This window comes from Notechis scutatus, chromosome 1, assembly GCF_049901735.1.
Source record: "Notechis scutatus isolate UNSWTSFEM ecotype Mainland chromosome 1, rNotScu1.2, whole genome shotgun sequence".
NCBI classification, from domain to species: Eukaryota; Metazoa; Chordata; class Lepidosauria; order Squamata; family Elapidae; genus Notechis; species Notechis scutatus.
Window position 1 is genome coordinate 312,618,593 of NC_142009.1, and position 22,955 is coordinate 312,641,547.

General features: G+C 35.5%; 1 protein-coding gene and 1 long non-coding RNA gene across 3 annotated transcripts in view; one reads left to right on the forward strand and one right to left on the reverse strand.

Annotated features, from left to right (window-relative positions):
• Positions 1–7,010: 7,010 nt before the first annotated feature.
• On the reverse strand, positions 7,011–9,464 carry LOC148133491 (uncharacterized). Its single transcript, XR_015746875.1, has 3 exons — positions 9,331–9,464; positions 8,747–8,833; positions 7,011–7,913 (listed from the first exon to the last, which is right to left on the reverse strand). It is a non-coding gene; the product is annotated as an uncharacterized LOC148133491 (long non-coding RNA).
• The window catches only part of ESR2 (estrogen receptor 2), an 87,270-nt gene continuing 73,639 nt past the window's right edge, over positions 9,325–22,955 (forward strand). The window contains exons 1-3 of one of the 2 annotated variants that reach the window (XM_087952291.1): positions 9,425–9,692; positions 15,801–15,909; positions 21,655–21,697. The gene's annotated coding sequence lies outside the window, so the exon portion shown is untranslated. Of the gene's footprint in view, positions 9,693–15,800; positions 15,910–21,654; positions 21,698–22,955 lie in introns of both variants that reach the window. The other variant, XM_026670147.2, reaches the window with a different exon arrangement.

A 22,955-nucleotide genomic window follows, 5' to 3' on the forward strand; every position in this document is an offset into this window, starting at 1 on the left:
GCTATATAAATTGGCTTACTAAATATAATTGATGTCCCAGAAAATGAATAATTAACTGCCATTTGACCATACTCATGAAAGAGGAAATCCAACACTTGTCTGGGAAGTTGACTTCACTAGCAAACTATTTTTACTAATAGGAAGCTTTTAAACTTTGAACCAGAATTTGTCTCCCTGTAATATAAACATAATATTTTATGTCCTATACTCTGTAGTGATGGAAAACGGACCTTGATTTTTTTCTCTGTAATATTTTTAAGATATTAGAAGAATACTTTCATATCCTACTTCTGCCTTTAATTTTCAGGATTAAAGATTCTCAGTTCCTTCTTCATGTGATTTTGGACTGTTTTAGGTTCTCTGAATCTTTCCTAAAGTATGGTGCTCAGAATAGGACATAGTAGTGTCTCCGAGTGTGTTGGTGTGTGTGCACGTGTGCACGTGTGCGTAGGTGTGCAGGTGTTGGGGAAGGTCTGACTTATGCAAGAAAAAAGTGGACATATCTAATAAGGAAGTTATCCAATTAAAAAAACAATAGAGATGAGCCCAATTTGACAAGCCTTGTTCCTGACAAATCCATGCTGACTTCTGGTAATTGCTTAATTGTTTTCCAGCTACTTACAGATTCATCTCATTATGATCTACTCTAGAATTCCTATAAATGTCAGACTGATACATTATTCTTAAGCCTTCCTTTCCTTGCTTTTTGAAGAACATTTGCACCTCTCCAAGGTTTCTCAAAGACAATATATGACGATTCAGTCAGCACATCAGTTCCCCCACCCACACCATAATATAGGATATAAGATATTCTACAGCAGCGTTTCTCAACACTTGGCAGTTTGAAGATGTCTGGACTTCAGCTCCCAGAATTCCCCAGCTAAGCTAGCTGGGGAATGTTGGGAGTTGAAGTCCAGACATTTTCAAATTACTATGGTTGAGAAACATTGTTCTAGAGAGTTAAATGTATGCAAAGTAAAAAGGTACTTTTTCATATTGACTACAGTATTCTCAAGATTCAGTTGTACCATTTCATTTTGTTCTTCATACTTGCTTGGCAGAATATACACTTTCTTGTTGAAGAAGATTAAATTAAACAAGAATTATATAACTCTTTTCCCTTTGTTATCAGCTAAATTTTTACTATTTTCACTGAACAGCTACTATAGTGATGCTTTTATTGTTTATTTTTAACTAACTTCAAATTATAGCTTGAGCCTTAGCTTTTCTAGACAATAGCTTACAATGCCTGTCTATACATTACCCTTGGTGGCTGGGGGTTCGAAGGGGTTAGGGAGAGCCCCTAGCTAAGATTCTGCACAGTTTGAAGAACGCCCAAATCCCACCTCTGGCTGGCCCCACCCACTCTGTCCCTTCCCTCCTTGGAGTCCCCATGCAGCCTGTTTTGGATGCAAGTAAGCGCAGGGCACATGCGAAAAACAGGCCCTCCCACAGAAGTTCTGGAAGGCCGGAAATGGGTCTGTTTCTGGCTTCCAGAGAGCCTCTGGAGCCCGGGGAGGCTGTTTTTGCCCTCCCGAAGGCTCAAAGAAAGCCTCCAGATCCCGGGGAGGGCAAAAAGGCCCCCCACACCATGGTGCAGGAGGCTGACTAGGCCACGCCCACCATGGCCACGCCAACCCAGCAACCGGGCAGAGAACCCTTTGCTAAAATTTTTGAAGCCCACAAGAGACAGAAAAGGAGCCAAGCCATATAAGGGACTGAGAGATGAGAGAATAACCATCTTTGTCAAACCACAGAAAGACCCTGGATTTGCATACTATCGTTCCTTTTCTAATCACTTTCAGACATTGCTTGTTGATTGCTTTTCAGCTGTTAGGCATTTTCAGATCAACAAGTATGAAAACACAGTTGATTTTTTAACGCTTAGTGAAAGAAGCTTTAAATACAATTTTTTTTTTGAATAAATAACAAAAGGGTGATTAGAATTTTGATTTTGGAAAGTTAAAATCTGACTATAGGTCCAAATGGATTTGAAATAAACTTTTAGAATAAATTATAAGAATCCTTCCTGTAAAAATGCTTTTATTTTGAATTCTTTTAGAAATAATTCAATTATTTAAGCAAAACATCATAGGAAGGAACTTTGAAGATTGGACACTAGAGGGAACTAGAAGAAACTAAAGATTAAAATTAAAGGAGAACATTTACTTTTGATTTACTAATAAAGAATGGAGCAAACTATTTTAACAATGGGCATATTGAAGGTTATTTGTGGACAATAGACTCATTATATAGTTCAAAAATATTTAGTCACTTTTAAGAGTGTCTGAGTATCTATAGATAGTCTGTGTTTAAAAGTTATTATGGAAGAGGAGCAAATTTCACCAGACAAGACTGAGACTGAGTTGAAAGTGGATTTAAAAATGACAGCCTATAAGAATGACATGGAAAATATGCTACACTGTGTATGTAAAAGAAACCGGCCAATATTTTCATAATTACAATTAATTAATAATTGAAAAATAAATGCTTAAAATGGAAATACAAATAACAAAGTTTTTTATTTTGTGCCAGTATCGGCACAAAAATCTTTCCTAGCCAAGGCTACTTTACATTAGCCTAGGTCTTACCTGGACCAACAGTCCACAATGGGATACTCTCTCTATAGCAGAGAGAGGGAAGCCAGGGGAAGACATATTTAATCCCTTAAGCTTTTTTAGATTTTTCATCTTAAAAGTATACTGAAGCTTTTTACAGCCTTGCATTCCTGCCAGGCTGCACTGTTCATTTTATTTCAGCAGCTGGTTGTTTTGCTAGAATTCATATTATTTTATCTCTGTGAATGCATGCTTGAGCGGTTGCTTTGCAGCTAGAACAACCTCACTAGTGTGGTAATTTTTTAAGAGCGAGGGAGATTTGGGATCTAACAAAGTGGGGACAAACAAAAAAGAAAGTCCAAAACCATCTGAGAAGTCAGATCAAGAAGAATGAAATTCATAGGTACGTTCACAGAGCAATACTGAATTCTTTTTTCTGAAATTTATTCCTCAGTTTATAATAATCATCTTCCTGATTATAGGGAGATGATTATAAAGAATCATCTTCCTGATTATTGGGAGATGGGCCCAATGCTGTCAAACAGACAGGCATATACGAAGTCCCCTGTGCATCATGCCCGGCCACATACATTGGACAGACCAATAGAAAAATTAGTACCTGCCTGGATGAACACAAAAATGCAGTAAAAAAGCTGGAACACACCTCCTCACTAGTCCAACACATGAAAGCCACAGGTCATAGCATCAACTTCAATGGCACCAAAACCCTAGCCACTATAGAAAACCCCAGCCACAGAATTATCAGAGAAGCCATAGAGATTGAAAAAAGACCCGAAAGCATGAATAGAAGAGATGATTCCACCAGACTGTCAATCATTTGGAAGCCTGCACTCACAAACAAAAAAAACTCCACACCACTAGCCAGGCAAACACCTGGGCACAAACAGACCCCCCCCCCCGATACCTCCAGCTCAAACACACCCCAACCAGGCACCCAGATGAAACCTAGCTTCCTAACAAATGATAGCCGTCCATTTACTCGGAGCCAAGCTGCACTAAAAACCTCCAATACAGGAACACAATGTTGCCAGCCAATCAAGACACAAAAAGAGCCACAAGACAGACAGAAGATATTAGAAACACCAATCAAGCAGAACACAGAAAACTCCAAGACCAATAAACACAGACCAAGACTCCCAACCAATCAGGATGAAGAAAAAACCATTCTGGCACAGCAGTAGGCTAGCCCCAAATTTAAAACTGAAACAACTGTAAAAGTCTGACTCACAGACAAACACAATACAGAAGCCTGATGATGGCAGATGAGATTCTGCTGACGTTGCTACAACTTTAAAAGAACAACTACAATGCGTGGGAAAATACCTGAACCAAGCGAATACCACATATATATATATATATATATATATATATATATATATATATATATATATATATATATATATATATATATATATATATATATATATAACACACACACACACACACACACACACACACACACATGCTATATTTAATATTCTTTATATTTAATACAACTTGAGCAATCAAAACATAATATACTGTTTATAATATATTGTATATTCGAATATAGATTTCTACTGGCACCTATTTATTAAATATAAATAAGCACTAATATGGACAGTGTATTTTATTTATGAAAAAGTGAGGATTCATTTATCACCACAATATTGATACAATATTACACACATATAAACATGCAGAGATATATTATTAATATATTATACTTGGTTTTTATTTATTTAATATAAATATTAAGCAAACCACCAAATACATACCAAAGCCTGGGCAAACTGTCACCATGTTAATTTCTGAGCACAGCTGCACACTCATTCTCCTTGCTACTTTATTGTCATAAATTATTTGCTGTAGGACAGAGAACCATAGGCAGGTATTCAGAATGCCTGGATGTTCAGTTTTTTATTTTTATAAGCCTTCAAGCTTTCTAGATGTTTCAGGAAGATCTTAGAAGGTCCTAGAAGGAGGACGTCTGTAAAGCCATGGTCCTATCTCCATTCTGAAGGCTAGGGAAACAAGGTTCCCTAGCCAGGGAAAGACTGAAATATAAATCAATCAGATATAGCTGGAAGGGAGGTCTTCTACTCCAACCCCCTGCTCAGGAGATCCTATATCATTTCAGACAGGTGGCTGTCCAGTCTTTTCTTAAAAACCTTCAGTGATGAAGCACCTACAGCTTCTGAAGGCAAGCTATTCCACTGCTTTATTGTCCTGACGATTGGGAAGTTTCTCCTTAATTCCAGGTTGCTTCTCTCCTTGATTAGTTTCCATCCATCGTTTCTTGTCTTGCATTCTGGTGCTTTGGAAAATAAGTTGACCTCCTCTACATTGTGGCAGCCCATCAAATATTGGAATACTACTATCATGTAACCCCCAATCCTTCTTTTCTCTAGACTGGCTATACCCAATTCCTGTAACCGTTCTTCATATGTTTTTGTCTCCAGGTCCTTAATCATCTTAGTTGCTCTTCTTTGTCCTTTTTCCAAAGTCTCAACTTTGTAATGTGGTGACCAAAACTGGATGCAGTATTCCAGATGTGGTCTTACTAAAGCTTTATAAAATGGTACTAATGATTTTGATTCTATGCCTATGTTTATGCAACTAAGGATTGTATTAGCTTTTTGGCTGCTGCTGCACACTGCTGGCTCATGTTTAAATGAATGTTCACTAGGACTCCAAGGTGTGTTACTGTTTTTGAGCTAGGTTTCACCTAATCTTGTACCTGAGAAAGGCTAGGGGATGGCTTGAGAGATGGCAGGTGCCTTCAGGCTGATGTTAACACCAACAATGATTATCGCTAAGCCAAAGAGGCAAAATGCAGGTAGCTCTTTGTTTTCGAACCAATTTTATCTGAGAGAGTCTAATTTGTTCTTATTAGGGCCCTATTATTTTCTTTATTCTTATTATTTTTACAATTTCTGAGCTCTACTAAATTGCTGCTAAGGGAATTGTTGATTTATCAGTGGCAGACAGCTGAGCTTTAAAAAGCTGCATGGTATTAGGTCAGATAAATGAAAAAAATGTGCACAGTAGGAGATGATTATCATTTTTTCTTTCAAATGCTTTGTCCTCGTGTCTGTACAGTGACAATGTGGCATTTATTTTCTGTATTTTAAGCAAGACTCTTTCTTGTCGTACAGATTCTGGATTAATATTGATTTTATATGCAACATGATTCAGTAGGCTTAATTATCTTATTTCTTGTAGTTGATTATGGTGAGTTAATGCCTTTTAAATGAATGTGAATGTATAGTCATACATATATACATGATTCAAATTATTTAGAGGTCTTGTCTTGAAGCATTGCCCAGTCTGTACAGGAAGAAGCTTCCTGCTTTTGAAAAGTTGAAAAGGAAACAAATAAACTTCCCCACATATTGGTAGTTCTTATGCATATACAGTATCTTTCATTTGGACATCTAAGCAATCCAGACTCAGTGTAGAAAGTTTTAGGATGATGGTCTAAGACTTATGCAGTTTTCTGCTTAGATTGATAACCTCTAGGACCTTTGGAGACAGAAGCATAGGAAGTCCCTTCAATCCCAGTGATGAAACTCAGATTAAATTTTTTTTTTTTTTTATAATTTAAAATTTAAAAAAAAAAAAAAAAAAAAAAAAAAAAAAAAAAAAAAAAAAAAAAAAAAAAAAAAAAAAAAAAAAAAAAAAAAAAAAAAAAAACCCCCCCCCCACCCCCCACCCCCCCAAAAAAAAACAAAAAAAAAAAAAAAAAAAAAAAAAAAAAAAAAAAAAAAAAAAAAACCCCAATACCCCCCACCCCCCTCCCCCCAACTCCCTCCACTAAATCTAAACTTTTTTTTTTTTTTTTTATTTAAATAAAAAAAAAAAAAAAAAAAAAAACAACAAAAAACAACCCAAAAAAACCATTTTTAACCCCCCCCCCCAAATCCCCCTTAAGAATCCTGATCTTTCTTGGAGAAATCAGCAGAGCTTGGGGCATAGCTAGTCAAAGGATATAAATAAGATCTCTGGTTTTAAGGCTTGCGCTTTATATTATACCCAGTGAAATAATGGCCAAAAATGAAATGAATAATTTGAAAGTTCCTAGAAAGGAGGCTGAAGCTATGTAGGTCATAAGAGTTTACAAGACTTCTTGAGTCAGATAACCTGTAGACACCATTGGAAATGCTTTTCCTTCATTGCTTGTGGAAATATATCCAAAATGGAAATAAATCAATAATTCATCTCAATAATTTGAATGACTCCTCTTTTTGAGAACAACTGGCTCACTGAATAATGGGTTTGAGGAAGAATGGATGACGAATCTGTTGTATCTACAACCATTCATGGGGAAGTTAGTACACTAAGCTTTAGTTGCCCATATTAGAAAGGAACCAAAGGAAGATAATTGGCTGATGACTTGCTACGTGTCTCACCATTTCACTGAACAAAATGATTATGGACATTAACTGTTTTGAATTCTTTATTAATGGCTGACATGTTGTTGCTGCTTGTGTATTTTATTTTGTGATTGTTTCTGTATGTAAGTTTTGCTGTCTTTCTTCAAATTGTAATGGGTTTTTCTTGACTTTCAGGGTGTTGCTAGCCAGCTCAGTTATCTCAGTAAGACAGAAAAAAACAGTTTAAATGTTTAATTAAATAAGAGAACACATACATTGGCCTTTTTGAAAATTAAATGGACAGGAAGTAAGTGGTTTCTCAGATACACTATATGTAAGGCTCCAGGCAGCATGTCTGTTAGCTGAAATTCAGTGTGATGAAATTATGTCAGATTAAGTAAGAAGAATTGTGAGAACTTTGGAAGAGTCACAACAGAAGACACTACTCTGCATTAGAAAGCGGGAAGAGATCCATTAAATTTGGAAGTCATTAGTTTAGAGTTGACTTAGAGAAAGAATGAAGTCTTCATATGAGTATTGTAAACATAGCTTTTATGCAGAACATATACATAAGTGTGCTTTTTGATATAGCTTATAAACTAGTAAAGGATGATACCAAAAAAGAGTGTTATAAAGCTCGATCAACTCTGCATTTATTTAAATTTAACAATTATAATGTTTGTTAAGATTAGAAATTACGCAAATAAATCCAAAGGTAGTACCAATTAGATAAACCCAGTAGGTTTATATATGAAGAAGAATATATTGATAGCAAAATAATTAAATGGTATTGTGGACTGTCCAGGATCTGCCTATAGATGGCAGTTCTTGTTTTGAAGGCTCCCCATTTTCTTCTTCTGGTATTTTTCCTCTAGGATGAATCTGCTTAATTAATATTCCCTGTGCTTGTTTCTGCCTAAAATTTAAAAAGTAAATAGCAGGATAGTCCAATGGATTCAACCAACATGAATAAAATTTCCTGTAAATAAATAAAAAAAAGAATAAATCAGATTGAAAGGATAAGCTAAATCCTGTTCAGAATTGTTAGCTTTGTTCCTCGCAGAGGATACTCTCACGATTGTATTATATATAGGAGCATTAAAAAAAACACCTTCCTTTGGCTTTTTGGAAATGCACAACCCACTCTACCTGGGTAGGAGTCTACCTTCTCATTCCATTTAAATATGGCAGGTCCAAGTAAAAAAAAAGGGAGAACAATTGAAACCTCATTTATATAAATGTATATTTATACATTTACTTCTTTGGTGATATTTGTTTTTATAAATTATCCTTATCCTTTTCCTTTTGCTTTCTAATTTCTCCTTTGGATTTGTAACATTATAGGATCTTAAAATGGATCTCAGCCATTTTAACGATCTTAGCCATTGCAATTAAATTTGTATCAGGGAAGCACAGTGGACAAAAGTGTCATATAAAAGGCACTGCCATATCATTGAGTCCAGGGAAATACCTCGGGTGTATTTATGACTCCTTAGTCCTTATCTAAATATTACTGTTTTAGTGCTTTATTCTTTAATTACACATCACTCTACTTTTTCTCTACTTACTCTACATAATAACTACATAGTGTAATATACTATATTAAGGCATTTAACTATATGCAGCTATAATAAGGCATTTTCTTCTTTTTTTACAATATGCCTTTATATGCTATTTATTACAAAAGGGTAGAATGTAAAAGCAATAAATATATTTACTTCATCACATTATGATGCAATAAAATGACTCTGACAAACTATTTTTTCCCACATGATCTATCAGAATAGCAAATGCCATAGTAATATCACTAACCTTGCCAATTTTCCCAATAGAGTTGCTTCAATACATTTGTTCAGAAAAACCTCTGTAAAAACTGGTGATATAAAAGGACTGATCTTCCTTACAAAAGAAAAAAAGAAAAATACTTCTCTTAAAACAAGTCCAGCTTACTGGAGGGGGGAATAGCTAGTTGTTTTTTGTGGCATACAATAGGTGCAGATCAAACACACTTCCTAACTATCAGTGGTCAGTTTGGAGAAGAAGACAGTAACAAATCGTATTTTACCCTCCTGGCATTGTCAGACCCATCTCAACTGAGATGATCCCAATTCCTTTTCCAAGATATAAACTCCCAAGGGAGCTCAAACTAGAATAATTCCACTATGTACACACAATAATATCTAAAATCGAAGCTCCCTTTCAGTTTCTGTCTCCATTGCAAATCAAGAAACAAGAGAGGGTTTTATTTAGATCAAGAGCAGGTATCTACCTATTGCAAACTGAGACAGTAGGAAAGTGTGATTCAAATGCATCCTACAATAATTAGGTCTTTGTTGTCAGTTAATAGATAATCCTCTCTGCTGACGAGAATACATTAGTTTGCAACAAATGCTTACTAGTGTGAGCGCTGGAACAGGCAGTGACTAACAAGCTTCTGAAATTTGTTGTCAGGAAGGAGGAGGAACTTAAACCGAGAGCTCTTGCTTTTGCCAGAGAAAGAAAACACTGAGCATACATGTGTGATCTTGTGCTCCAAAGCTGGCAAGATATTGCTTCATAAAGATGGTTATTTGGGTTCTTGGTTGCCCTGTGGTGTATTGAAGGAGTTACTCCTGAATACAGCTGTTGCATTGGTGAAATTAAGGGAAAAGAATAAAACAGCCACAACAAAAATGCTGGAAGTGAAACCTTGCTCAACATTTACTTAATGTTCATCAATGATTACAAAGTCAAGCACAGTTCACTCCAAGGCACTCAGGTATGTACTGGTATTTAAATATTTCATCTGTGTGTGTATGTCTGCAGCATATGTATAAATAATACATGTATACTATACATAATCATAAAATCAGTGTGCCAAAGAGGAGCACATTCTATGTTTGAGAATAATTCTGGAAAAAAGATAGTTTGCCAAGCTTGAGATGTTTTTTTTTCTCAGATTGAGAATGACATAAACAAATATAATTATTTACAGGACTCTTGGTCTGTAGAAGTTTATGATATGAGCTGTTTGTGTGTTAAGTTTTCCTCTTTCTCCAACTGAAACCTTGAGAAGAAAATCTGGCAGTAGTACAAGTGCTTAAAATTTTGTGTCAGTACTTCACTCAAAATTATATAGAAACTAGTCCCCAGCAAATAATCTTCATTGTGCCAATAAGTTTTCTGTATGTAAGTAAAGTTTCTTTGGATAGGACCTCATAGTTATTGCAATAAATATGTGGTTTGAGTGATCTTGTAAATAGACTGACTGAGCTTCTGTTGAAATGTCAGATAAAATCTATTACCCTAGAGCTCTTAGGGGAATATTTTCTTTGTGTTTATTATGACCCATTTTTTTCTGGAATATTACAGAAAAACTTAATACAATAGCATTTATAATTAATTAATTGATTTTCAATTCCAGAATTCCTCATTGGTTTTGCATATGCTATCTCAATTTCTAATTTAAAAAATCTAATGCAGATTTCTTGGTAGCTTTTTTGGAAGTGGGTTGCTATTACTTTTCCTAGGGTTGAGCGAGAGTCATTGTAATAAACTTAAGCCTCCCCCCCCCCCCGCTTTCTCTGTATAAACATGGCTTATCTTTTTTCTTTGTTGGCAATATAGGGGCTTTTTTTTGTATTTCACTATTTAAAAAACCCCATGCATTTCTAATTGCCTGAAGTGGGATGTTCATATAAGAAGAGATCTCCCGGTGTATATAGAAATTGTTTGTTATCTCTTGGGCATTCCAGCCATTATTATTTTTAGCTGTAATCCCAGGTTAATTTGGGTGGCAGTACTTTGAAAAAGGAGACATGTATAAAATTGCAATGTTTGTTTCACCTATATATTAATATGACAGATAGGTATATTTATCATTTCACTGGGGGAAAAAACAACTGACTTCAAAGTATATAATTCTGAATAGATTGAAGAAAAGTATGCCTGATAAATATATATTTTGGGCAAGAAACTCCCATGTCTAATTTCCAAATGTATAGAGTTACTGTAGTTACTGGAGCAGTACAATAGAAAAGTTTTTTGTGCTGAGAAGAATGACATTTCTGATTTTATCTTGAGATACCTCATTTAAAATTCTAGCACGAGAAATTAATTTCTGGAATAAAACTTAACATATACCTAAAATGGGATCTTTGGTTATTTCTTAGGTTTGTAACTCACTTTACTGTATTGTCAAGACAGGTGACACTCCTACCAGATGGGGACCCAAAGTCTGAATGATGTGCTTTTGTGCTGTCTGAAAGGGCCTCTTGAACCTGTGGTTTTTAATCCAACTTTCTGTATGCTAAAAGAGACTCGGCCTCAGTATTTCTGAAATATTAATCATTTCATAAGTGTGGGTCTCATTCATTATCTCCCCATTATATAGTCTCAGTTTCAATTCCTGAAGTCTTCCTTCAAGATCCATAAGGGGTACTACCAATCAGAATAAAGAACTTTTGGCTAGAGTGAGCAATAGCTCAATTTAAGATAGCTTCATATGATCTATTTTGGGAACACTGCCCCAGAGCTTCATATATTTCATTCTGGATCCTCTTCAAGTCTTTCCCAAGCAACATTCCAACCCCCCACCCTCACCCTGTCCCGTGGAAAATATGCACAGTATTTACTTATTTGTTTCTCAGTAATAACAGACATTCAGACTGTTGCTCGATTCACTTCTGCCCAGTGGGGCAAAGAAGAAAAAACACAGAAGATTACATATGTAATCCTATTCAAAGCAGAAATTTTATAGTAAGCATTAAACTTCAGAGTTTTGTTGGCTGATTGTATACATTTAACTTCATAAGGTATATCCATAGTTTCATATTCATAAAGCATGCGCAAAATTAAAAGTAATTACAGGCTTAAGCCTTTTTGAAAAAAATTGTAATGCTGACTGGGTACTTGTTCACATATTTTGAAACACAAATTATAGCACAAGAAGTAATAAATGGCAAAGAGCTGGGTAGCAATTCAGCTATCCCAAAAAGGTTTGCATGAGCCAGAACAATTGGTCTCCTTAGAATATGCAGAAATGCAGGTTCAAATTTTATTTTGCAAAACACAACTGTCATCTGTATCTTTCAATTCTCATGTAGCTTTCTTGATTTTGGGTAAACATGAACTGGACAATGCAGTAGCACTGCAGAGAAATACATATTTGTAGATTTTCAGTATGCGAGTTAAAATGCCAGATTATGCCAATTTCTTTGCATGATTAAAACATTTCTGTACTTCCCTGTACTTCAAAATGCCTAAGTCTATTTACAACAAATACTAGACAATGAAAGACTTTGGGTATAGGTATAGGTGTGTAGCGGTAATTCAGGTAGGAAAGCAAATGCATCTCCCATATTTATTGGGATGTTTGCTTTCATTTTCCCAATTCCTAAATTATATTTTGCCTTAGTCTTTCCTAACCTGATGCTCCCCAGTTTTGTTATGACTAACTAGACTTCTAGTTTCCAGAAGATATAGCCAACATTTAATTGAGAACAATTAGACATTGAAGGTTACATTATTTCAGTGAAACAGAGCAATTCTAATTAATAGTTTGGGTATGTATTTCCCATGTTTTCAAAATGGAAAAGGTGCAAAAATGACGACAAACCCTATAAGACTGAAATAATTTTCTAATATAAAGTGAAACATAAATAATTCCCCTTCAAAATTCAGGAAAAAAATCCTAACCCCATCTACACATGTGCCCTGGACGTCCCTATTTTTGCATAATTGCATTGCTTCATCTAGTGCTCACTTTCTTAAAAACTGTTCAATGTGACATGCAAGCCACTAAAAGGCAACCTATCCTTGGTGTAGGGAATTAAGATCTTTCCCTACTTGATTGTCACTGCTGATTGCTCTGTATTAGTGATTTCCCCCTAAAGCATTTGACACGCTGTGGCAGTTTTATCGTAAGTATAGCCTAAGAAGGCTATATTCATCAGTCATTTTGTTAGTGGTGCTTCAGGTGATACAAGGCAGTGAGACCCGGCTAGCACCTATTACTTACATTTAGCTCTGGTCTCTGGGCACTATCATTTAAGGTCTATTCTGCTTTAGGTAGCAGAAGTACCCAGTTCTGTCAAAGTCTTTGGAGTTAGTGTTATATCCCTGTTCAAGAACAGCTGGTGAGGGGTTATGCCATGAAATACCAGGGAGGGAGGGAGAGAAAGAGAGATCATATGCTCAATTCCACTATGCAGTTCTGCTGCCACCACTAATCAGTTGCAAATTGGACTTGATCCGGGTCTTTGGGTCAGAGGAAGCTTGGCAAATAAAAAGCCTCCTTCCTCTTTCTCCTATCACATTCCCCAGCTCGGGCAGTTGATCTCTAGTCAGGGGGCAGGTAGAAGTGGAAACCAATTCTAATGAAAGGCTGACCCTGACAATCTAGTCATCTATCAAAAACCTGATCAATTACAGCAGTGCTATGATTGGAAGACAGTTTTCCTGTCAGTTGGGGATGTTGAAAAGAAAGCCTGTGGAGAGGGGACAGCAGGAATGAAGACATCAGCATCCAGCACCAAACCAGAATAGATCCTTTCAGAATTGGCAATGGGGATGGCAAAATCTGTGCCAGTTTAATTTTCTGCTGTACTCCCCATAACAGTTGTAACCCTTGTATTTTAACTGAGCTGTGGAGAAGACCCTTCATAGGACAAAAACCAGGAAACTGAATTAAGTATGATCTATATATCCTTGATGCTTGGAATAATTATGATGCCCCAGTGGTTAAGCCTATAGTACTTTGTAATGAAGTCAGCACACGGTACTGCTTGGAACACATTAAGGGAAAGGATGAGTGGTTCTCCTGGCTATGTTTCCCTTCTAACCAAACCTTATCTGCAAGTGGGAAAAACAACCATCTCCCTAATGCTCTCCCTAATGTATGATGGCGCAGAGCTATGGGAGTATAGGTGGATTGAAGCAATGCATTTAACTGTCTGCCAAGTTGCTAAAGAGCATAGCTATGGGAGGTGTTCTGCACCTATGATTGTCAGTCAGGTCAGTGCTGAACAGAAGTGTAGTTTTGTAGATAAGGACCTTGTATAAGACTGATATCTGTTTGGAAAGGTCAGCATTATGCGGATAAAATTTTCTTTGGAAACTAGACATCTAGTTTCTCCTCCAATCCAAGCCAAAGTGATTAGGAGGACACTGAAAGGGAAGGGATGTGCCCACAACAGCTTAAATTGGCCAATAGGAGCTGGACAGGTCTCAGTTCCTATTGGCATCATCAACCAATGGTCAAGGATGGGCAAATAAAAAAGCAAATAAATTATTTTGCTTATTATCCTGCCTTTTGTACCTTCTTCTTTTTGACAGACATGTCCAATCTGGGGGACTTCTCTATACTGTATTATTACCATTAATTTTATTATAGTGTTCTGATGACTGAATTATGTATCTTGCCTAAAGTTCAAACTGGACTGAGATAATAAATAAATCTAAGAAAGAAAGAAAACAAAGAGGACATTATTATTATTTATTAACATTTTGATTGTTATATTTTCTCTCCCCCCGCCCTCCCAAAAGCAGTGGTGTGGAGTTCAGAGCATGCAATGTCATACAAAAATGGTTCCTGGGGCATGTTGCGCCACAGGTAGTGAAAGCTGAAGAGGAGCCCACAGTTACAATCCGCTACAACAGAGTGGAGTGGCCTTGATTGATCCCAAATCACCCAGTCAACCCTACTGCTCATTGAAGGAATGAATAGTTAATGAGCAAGTAGAAGCACAGCCTGTTCCTCCAAGAGGCAACCACTTTTGCTCCTTTTCTTGCTCCTTCAAGTCATCCAATGAGAGACAATGAATGAACAGACTATCTTTTGTTTTCTTGCTCTGTGCCTGGGTGTGCTAATCCCTGCTTTGTTGCCCCAAGAGAAAACATGTGCTTGAGCAAGGAGAGCACTGCAGAGGGAGAGTGTTGGTGAATAGACCTAGACAGAGGCACCTGTCACTTGGCCTAGTCCTTGGTATCAATAGAAGAACATCCTCAACATGGAAACAGCATCTGCTCCTGAAGGTGCTGATGTGAATGCTGATGCTGCTTCCTCTTGTTAGCCCTCTCTTTCTGGAGGGGCCAACAAAGAGGGTGTCCTTAATTATCCTTAATCTGCTACAATGCTTTTACCCAGAGAGATAATTCTGAGAAACAAGTTCCTCCTATGAACAACATTTTCTGCACTGCCCAAAGAAAGCAAGTGCACCTTTTCACTAAATAGCACTGAATCCACATTCTACCCTACAAGGAATGTGCTCAAAGAACTGGAGGATGACTATTATCCTTGGTGTTTGGTTGCTTGCATATTTTCCCACCATCCCCCAAAGCGGTAAAGTTTATAAGAGATCTTATCCCCATGGATAAAGACTATTTTGGGAACTTCATGGTTGTAGACTTCCTTCCAGCATTTGTATTCCAACTTCTCCTCCAGAGGCAAGCAAAAGGAGTAACGACTATTTGGGTTTACTAATTACTTCCGCTTGTCCAATCATTTTACTTCCTTCAGTATAAGATTAGGAATTCTTTTAAAAACATTTCTAAATTAAATATAAATGAATGAATGGTTGAGAATTGTGAGGCATTGTAGGTCTGTAGTTGTTGGGTTGAGGGAAGGTTAACGCATGTAGTGCCCCATCTCAGGTTTTTTTTTATGTAGGAAGAGGAGTGTCAGTCAGATCAAATGATAAAGCTATGCAAGTAAACTGAATTACAATTGAGGCATCGATAATGCCAGAATATGCCAAAGACTTGATCCACATCAAAATTATGGTTTATGTTCTTAATTTATGCCATTCCTTATTTTTTCCAAGAATTTGGAAACTGTTCACATATATCAACATTTATCCAAATAATACTCATTATTCATTGGTTCTAGAGCCATGGTGGTGCAGTGGTTAGAATGCAATATTTCAGGCTAACTCTACTGCTCACTCCAGGAGTTTGATTGTGAATCAAAGATCGACTTAGCCTTCCATCCTTCTGAGGTTAGTAAAATGAGGACCCAGATTGTTCGGGGCAATAGGCTGACTCTGTAAACTGCTTAGAGAGGGATGTGAAGCACTGAGAAGCAGTATATAAGTCTAAGTGCTATTGCTATTCTATATTTATGATTTTGTTTATTCACAAAAATGCTTTTGTAACCTCAAAATCAGTACTTGTGGTACTGGTGTGCATATTTGTGGACACGTGGAGTGACAAACCATTGGAATACTCCCAACTTTCCCTAATTTTGTATTTGTATTTGTAGCATTTTCACAGAATACAGCAACAGGTAGTCCTCAACTTACAACCATTCCTTTAGTGACCATTTAAAGTTACAAAGGCACTGAAAAAAGTGACTTATGACCGTTTTTCACACTTACAATAATTGCAGCATCTCCCTGGTCATGTGATCAAAATTTGGATGCTTCTGACAAGCAAAATCAATAGGAAAGTCAGAGTATAATCGTGCTATTAATTTAACAACTCCAGTGATTCACTTAATAATGTGGAAAGAAAGGTAATAAAATGGGGCAAAACTCACTTAACAACTGACTTGCTTAGCAACAGAAATTTTGGGCTCACTTGTGGTCATAAATTTAGGACTCCTGTATCGCAAATAACAAGAACTGTCTGTATTACATTTTTCTAAGCCAAAACTAACTTAAATCAGGTTATAGTAATCTACCCAATACATATTTCTAAAGTTCTCAGGGAGTTCCCTACTCATATACTGCAGGAGTCATATTTAGACATTAAAAATTTAGAGAATATTTGAGTGCTTCACATAAACATTGTTCTCCTGATGACATCACTTCAATTACATCTTATTATAAGATGTCAACAATATCCAAAGCAGAGACAGTTCCTTCGGCTTCCATGTGACCTGGGTTGTTAGGTGTTTGGGAATAGTTGTAGGCACAAAAATATCTCTGCTGGACAGTTTGAGTACTTCATAGAGCCTGTGGGTGCTAATGAAGTGGTGCTGTTGTGGGTTGAACGCTAATCATTAAATTGGACTATGACTGCAGCATTATGTGGTTTTGTATGATTTCCAGAAGCTCAATTGCTTCTTCAAACCTTCATTAAACTGGTGAATTGGTTGAGACAAATATGCAAATCTAAAATATGTCTACTAGTGACAGAAATGAGGGTTTTTATGACAGAAGACAAGTATAATAGGTATGCATATTTTCACACATAAAAATCATGGAACTCACTTTCAGATTTCAAACAGGAATAGAATTTGCTTTACTACAAAATGTGCTTTATTTTGAATCCAAGATGAAAGCTTCATTCTCCTTAAATTTGTGATATCTGTGATGGTGACAGTTCATCACAATCAATGGTTGGAAAGTGTAAACTTTTTCTATTAACTCACTTTTATGAGCCAGTATTCATCTCTTCCTTCAGGCATGTCAACGGAGACTGGGTGAGAGAACAGCTCTCTCCTGCTTCTACAAGTGTCCAGGAGAAATAGTGAGCTTTTCCTCACTACATAGTCCACATATTTAACTTCATATCTGTAGCAGATCTGCAGGAGAGGATAATGAGCAGAGATAGGTCAAGAAGGGGTTCACAGGCCTTTTGACAATTTCAAAAGTTCTGAAGGGACTCCAAAAAGGCTGCTTAACTGGTGCAGAGAAGAGGTGAGGCAGCCTGCTAAAAAAAAAGAAAACCACAAACAGACAAATATAGATGATGAAATCTTTCCCTAAGGAAGGATTGTGGAATTTTTTATTATTCTGAAAGAAATGTAGTGAAATTATTGTCCAGTTTCTCTGCCCACATGTGGGGCATCTTAGGGTATTTTCTCCCTTCTGTTTTGCTGTTTCTGTTGAAGTACGATGGGGTGCGTACACTTGGTGCTTCTTTGTGGAAAAGTTATTTCCATCTGTGTGAGAGACTGGTAGATATGTACAGATGAGGGAATTGATTAATTTTACAGGCAATTTACTTAGTAGTTTTGAATTCTAGCTGATCAGTTAGTGACTTCTTGCCCTTAAATACTGTATATTCACATACATATAGTCATACACAGTATAACTGTGCACACATTCATGGAATTGAAATATTGGACTGGTGGGCTTTACGCACAAGTTTTGTTTCTGTTTATCATTTTCCTTTTTGTCTACTTTTTTATGTTTCACTATATGGGCCATCTTAAATTCACAGCTGTCTTCTTTTTGAGAAAATGCATCTTTCTGATGAACCAAAACAGAGTGAGAAAATATAATCAGTAGGAAATAATGTATTTTTTGAGACTTAAAAATGACCTGATGATTGGCAAAGGGCTTTGGAGATCAACACTATAAAAGTCTGCAGAGATCCCAGAGATCCATGCCAGATGGGATACATTTTGGCCATTGATCTATATTGGCAATATTAGTTTCCTTTAAAACAAATATCTCTTTAAAGAACATATTTTGAAGTTAATGTGAACATTTCTTCTCACATAACACTGCCTAATAATATCAGTCATGAATTCCTGTCTCTTTCCACTACTTTTCAGTTTGTAATATGTTAGGGTTAAGGCAAAAACCTCATTCTGAATAGATAATAATCAAAGCGTGCTTTAAGGATCCATAGAAGCACAATATTGATGTACTGTGCATACTGTGCAATATCCAGTGTTTGTGTATTCTGCTGGCACAAAGTACCCCTCTTCAACTATAAGGCCCCCAGACAGTTCTATATTATTTTATGCAGATTATTTTATTGATGAAAGTTTGATGAGATATGGTCCTTTTTCTGGGAATTACTTGGGGCTCGGGACATGGAACAGTATATAAATAAAAATAAATAACATGAGGACTTTGTAAAACTTCTTTTACACATGAAGGTAACAGAAGAAAAACAGGAAATACCAGTAAGAATATGTGAATTATGCATCAATTTTACATGCTAACGAATAACAACTAAACAAATATTCCTTCATACTGCTTTGGATTTACATTATCTGTGAAACATCTGCAAAATCTCAATGTCTTTATTCAATTTTACTGTAACAAATGTGATTTTTCTTCACTTGTTTTTTTTAAACATTTTTTTTACCTCATTTAGGAACAACCAATATATTATTATGGAAGTAAGAGACCTTAAAATAGATTTTCCAGATCACTCTTTCACACACCATCAGTTTCCTGTTTGTGTATGGATGTATTCTGTGTTTATTCCAGTTTAATTATTTGTCTGTGAATCTCTCTGGCTATGACATCTGCATCGATTCTGTATTTGATCTGAGAATAGTTGGTATCTTGGCAATGGGAGAACAAAATAGAATAATTAGAAACACAGAGTAGCACCATAAAAATAATGTAAAAACCCATTTTCAAAGTTTGTGGAGATGATATTTCATGAAATCTTATATTGGATATTATTGTTCTTTTATTTTAATTAAATCTGTGCCTTTACCTTGCTTTTCTTATGAGAAAAACTGAAGTCAATATAATTTTAGTCATGGCACAGTTTTATTCAATATCAGTTTTATTATTCAAGTTACATATTAAGAAAGTAATAAGATTAATTGCATTTTTTTTTCCAAAAATGCTCTCCGAGTATCTGGCAAGCTCATGGAATGGACATTTCTCTGTCTACTTCTGGCAATCTTACTCTCTTACTAAAAATATTTTCAATGATTGGAAGCCTAGAAAACACTGTATAATGTGTCTTATATCAACAGCAGTATAAAGGGGATACCACTCAACATTAAATTGACAAAACCTACTCCGATTTTGGTGGCTTTTCCTTCTATTGCAGCTCTCTAAAATGTAACTTTTAATATTCAGCATATTCATCAACTCTCATGTTCATTCTACATACAAGTTCCTATTTGCTTGTATATTTTAATTAACTATTTTTTTTAAAAAAAGAAACTGACTGAAACAGCCCCAGATGTTTTCCATCATTGCTGTTTCTTAGCTGTTAAACAGATTTTGCTTTCTTTTTCATAGCAGCTTCTTTTCTTTTGCATCCAACTGCATTTATATATTAATGTTTAGCAAAGGTTATATTTTTAAAGTATCTATGAATGCTGATTTAGGCATTGAAAAATATCTTTGTTCAGTCTGAGCTTCTATTCTATTTTAATATTTTGTTTAAAAATTAAATTTCTTGTTTCATAGCTGGATTGACTGTATTTCCATATAAACAGAGACAAATTATTCAAATTAATGAAGACATTTAATTATAATAAAACAATCAGAAGTATAACATATCAGTAAATCAATAAAGCTGATAACATTAAGTATTGTTGTTAAGAAATTAACATATTGATTTTTTTAAATTCTTGGTAAAATTTGAGAAACATCATCCAACTCAATCAGCAGTTTATATTTGAATATTATCTAAAATATCAATTTCATCTTGTAAATTTATACCATACACAATTGCTATAATTACATTACAATTAAACATAGTTGTTCTATAATTTATAACATCCACTTTTGTCACTGTTCATTTTATATATTGCAATTTTTGGATTTTCATAACTAATATGGCTGATATGAAAAAAATCAATTAAAATGAGTTAAACATTGTTGAGTTGTTTAATTCTGGAATTAAGGAAAGGAATGAATTGCAACAATGCATGTGCTGTAATTGTAATGTAAGATTTGTGGTAATATTTGGGGGAAGACCTCTACATGAGGTCTTAGACCAAGGGTCTTCAAACTTAGCAAGTTTAGGACTTGTGGACTTCAACTCTCATAATTCCTGAGCTAACATGACTGGAGGAGGAACTGTGGGAGTTGAAGTCCACAAGTCTTAAAGCTGTCAAGTTGGAAGACCCCTGTCTTAGACAGTAAGAGGAGAGTAATGAATTTTGTTATCAAATTCAATCTGAAATAGACAGAAAACGCAAACAAAATTTGCTGTTTGTGGCTGGAGACTTCATTGCCATTGCCTTCTTTCTAGGGCTGACAGAGAGTGATTTGCTCAAAGTCACCCAGCTGGCTTCATGCCTAAAACAGGTCTACAATTCAGAGTTTTGCTTTTAAGATCAGCTGTGTAGGAACCAGCAGTCAAGAACTATGCTGCACATTAGTACATAGTAGGTTACTTATGAAGCTTTGGAAAAGATATTCAGGTGTTGAAGAAGACTCTTGAAAATATCACTGATAGTCATGAGAACAAACAAGTGGATTATATGATAGATCAATCCAGGCTTCTCATTTGAGGCATCAATAACCACTATCAAATTATCATATTTTGGGCACTTTGTATGAAGATCTAACTCTCTTGAGAAGTCTATAATTCTTAAGAGAAGGAGAAGAGGAGAACCAAGAGCAAAGTGCATGGATTTGATATTAGCATTGGTTGCATTATTAGAAAATTAAATTTGAAGGGCTATGATGAGGACGTATGCTATTCTGGAAAAGGTCAATGTATGAAGTCACTAAAAGGTGACACTGACTTGATAGCACATGATCAATCAATCAATAGGAGGTCCAGCTGAATTAAGATCAAACATGTACTTTTGTACTATTTATTTTATTAAAGGTGTATCTCATGGCATGGTTAAGATCATTATCTGCTGTTTGTAGACTTAAGTTAAAATGGAATTTTGCTGTTTTTTGATTAATCTAGATTAGGCCACTGTGTGCTTAACTGAAAAAAAACAAACACACAAGATAGAATATGGCATATAGAGAAATTCTGGGGAAAGAAATGAAGACAGATAAACAGGGATTAATTTATTTATGTATTTTTTTTAACAATTGTATTAACAATTGTATTTTCTTTTGTTTTAGAAATCTCTGTAGATGTATTTTTTTCTCAGAAGACCCTGTCTAGGTAAGCTAAACTCTTTAAATGGGAATCTGATTTTGGGAACAATCCAAGTTTATATTTTGGAACAGCTTCCTCCTATCTAGCGTCCTTCAGCTATAGTGGAATTGTAGTTCCTAGAATTTCTGTCAACTTAGTTAACAAATATCTTTTGGTAGGATGATTCAAGAAAGATGGAGAAACACCAGTATTTTCTCTCAAATGTACACAAATGGCTGATTAATTATATCATGTCTCCTGGAAAAATTGCAATGATTTGACTGGAGGTGGGCACAGTTGGCCTTACAAAATTCTTTTTTAAATTTGTAGAAACTGAATTAAAAATTTCTTCCAATTGTTCCTGGAAAAGAACTAATTCTACACTGTCCTAATGGGTGGGATTTGTTCTTAGCAATGGCAAGGAGAAGTTAAACACTTGAAATACCTTAAAGTTTCTGGCATAGGAATCTTTCTAACGGCATACATCAGTAATATTTGTCTTTACAACATTTATGTTAATAACATTTAAATCATTATTACAGACTGGGCAAAGGCCATAATAAAGATATTTGAATTTGAATTTAAACTGTCTGTTTATATCAATATTGTCAACATCAGAAATAATGGTCACTCTGGGCTTCAGTAGCCCTAACTTGAAGACCACTGGGGGCTGGATGATATGGACAAGCTCAGGGTCAAACTTAATCCCTCACTAATTTTAGGGATATTCCATCTCTGACTGAACCTGTACAAAACAGCTTCATTTTTGGAAGTCTTCTGGACTCATAGCTCTTGTAGAAAAGGAGGTTGCCGCTATGGCTTCGTGGGCTTGGCAGAGCTTCATTTGTGTGTGGGTTTGTTTATTTATTTATTTTTTAAATCAAATTCTTGTTTCCTTTCTTTTATAAAAAGTGATTCATTCTTTAATAATTCTATTTTAAAATACCATCCTGAAAACATTAGGACAACTTTTTCTTACAACAAAGTAACAAATTACTGGAGCATAATCAGAGTGTTACAATAGAGCCCATGTTATATTAATCCATCTGATCAGCTGAGGTTTGAGATAATAAACAATAATCAAGCTGGGGATACATCTGAGGTAGAGTTGGAAAAAAAAGACATATCGTTTCTGGGAAAGATTTAAAACTGGATCATTAAAAGTCCAACATATAAGTGTACAGTATTTCTTTCCTCATTTGAGAATTAAATTTAGCTGAAATAATATTATAATCTAAAAAAGGATTTAAAACTTGATTAAAATCTTCAGCCATAATTATCTCAT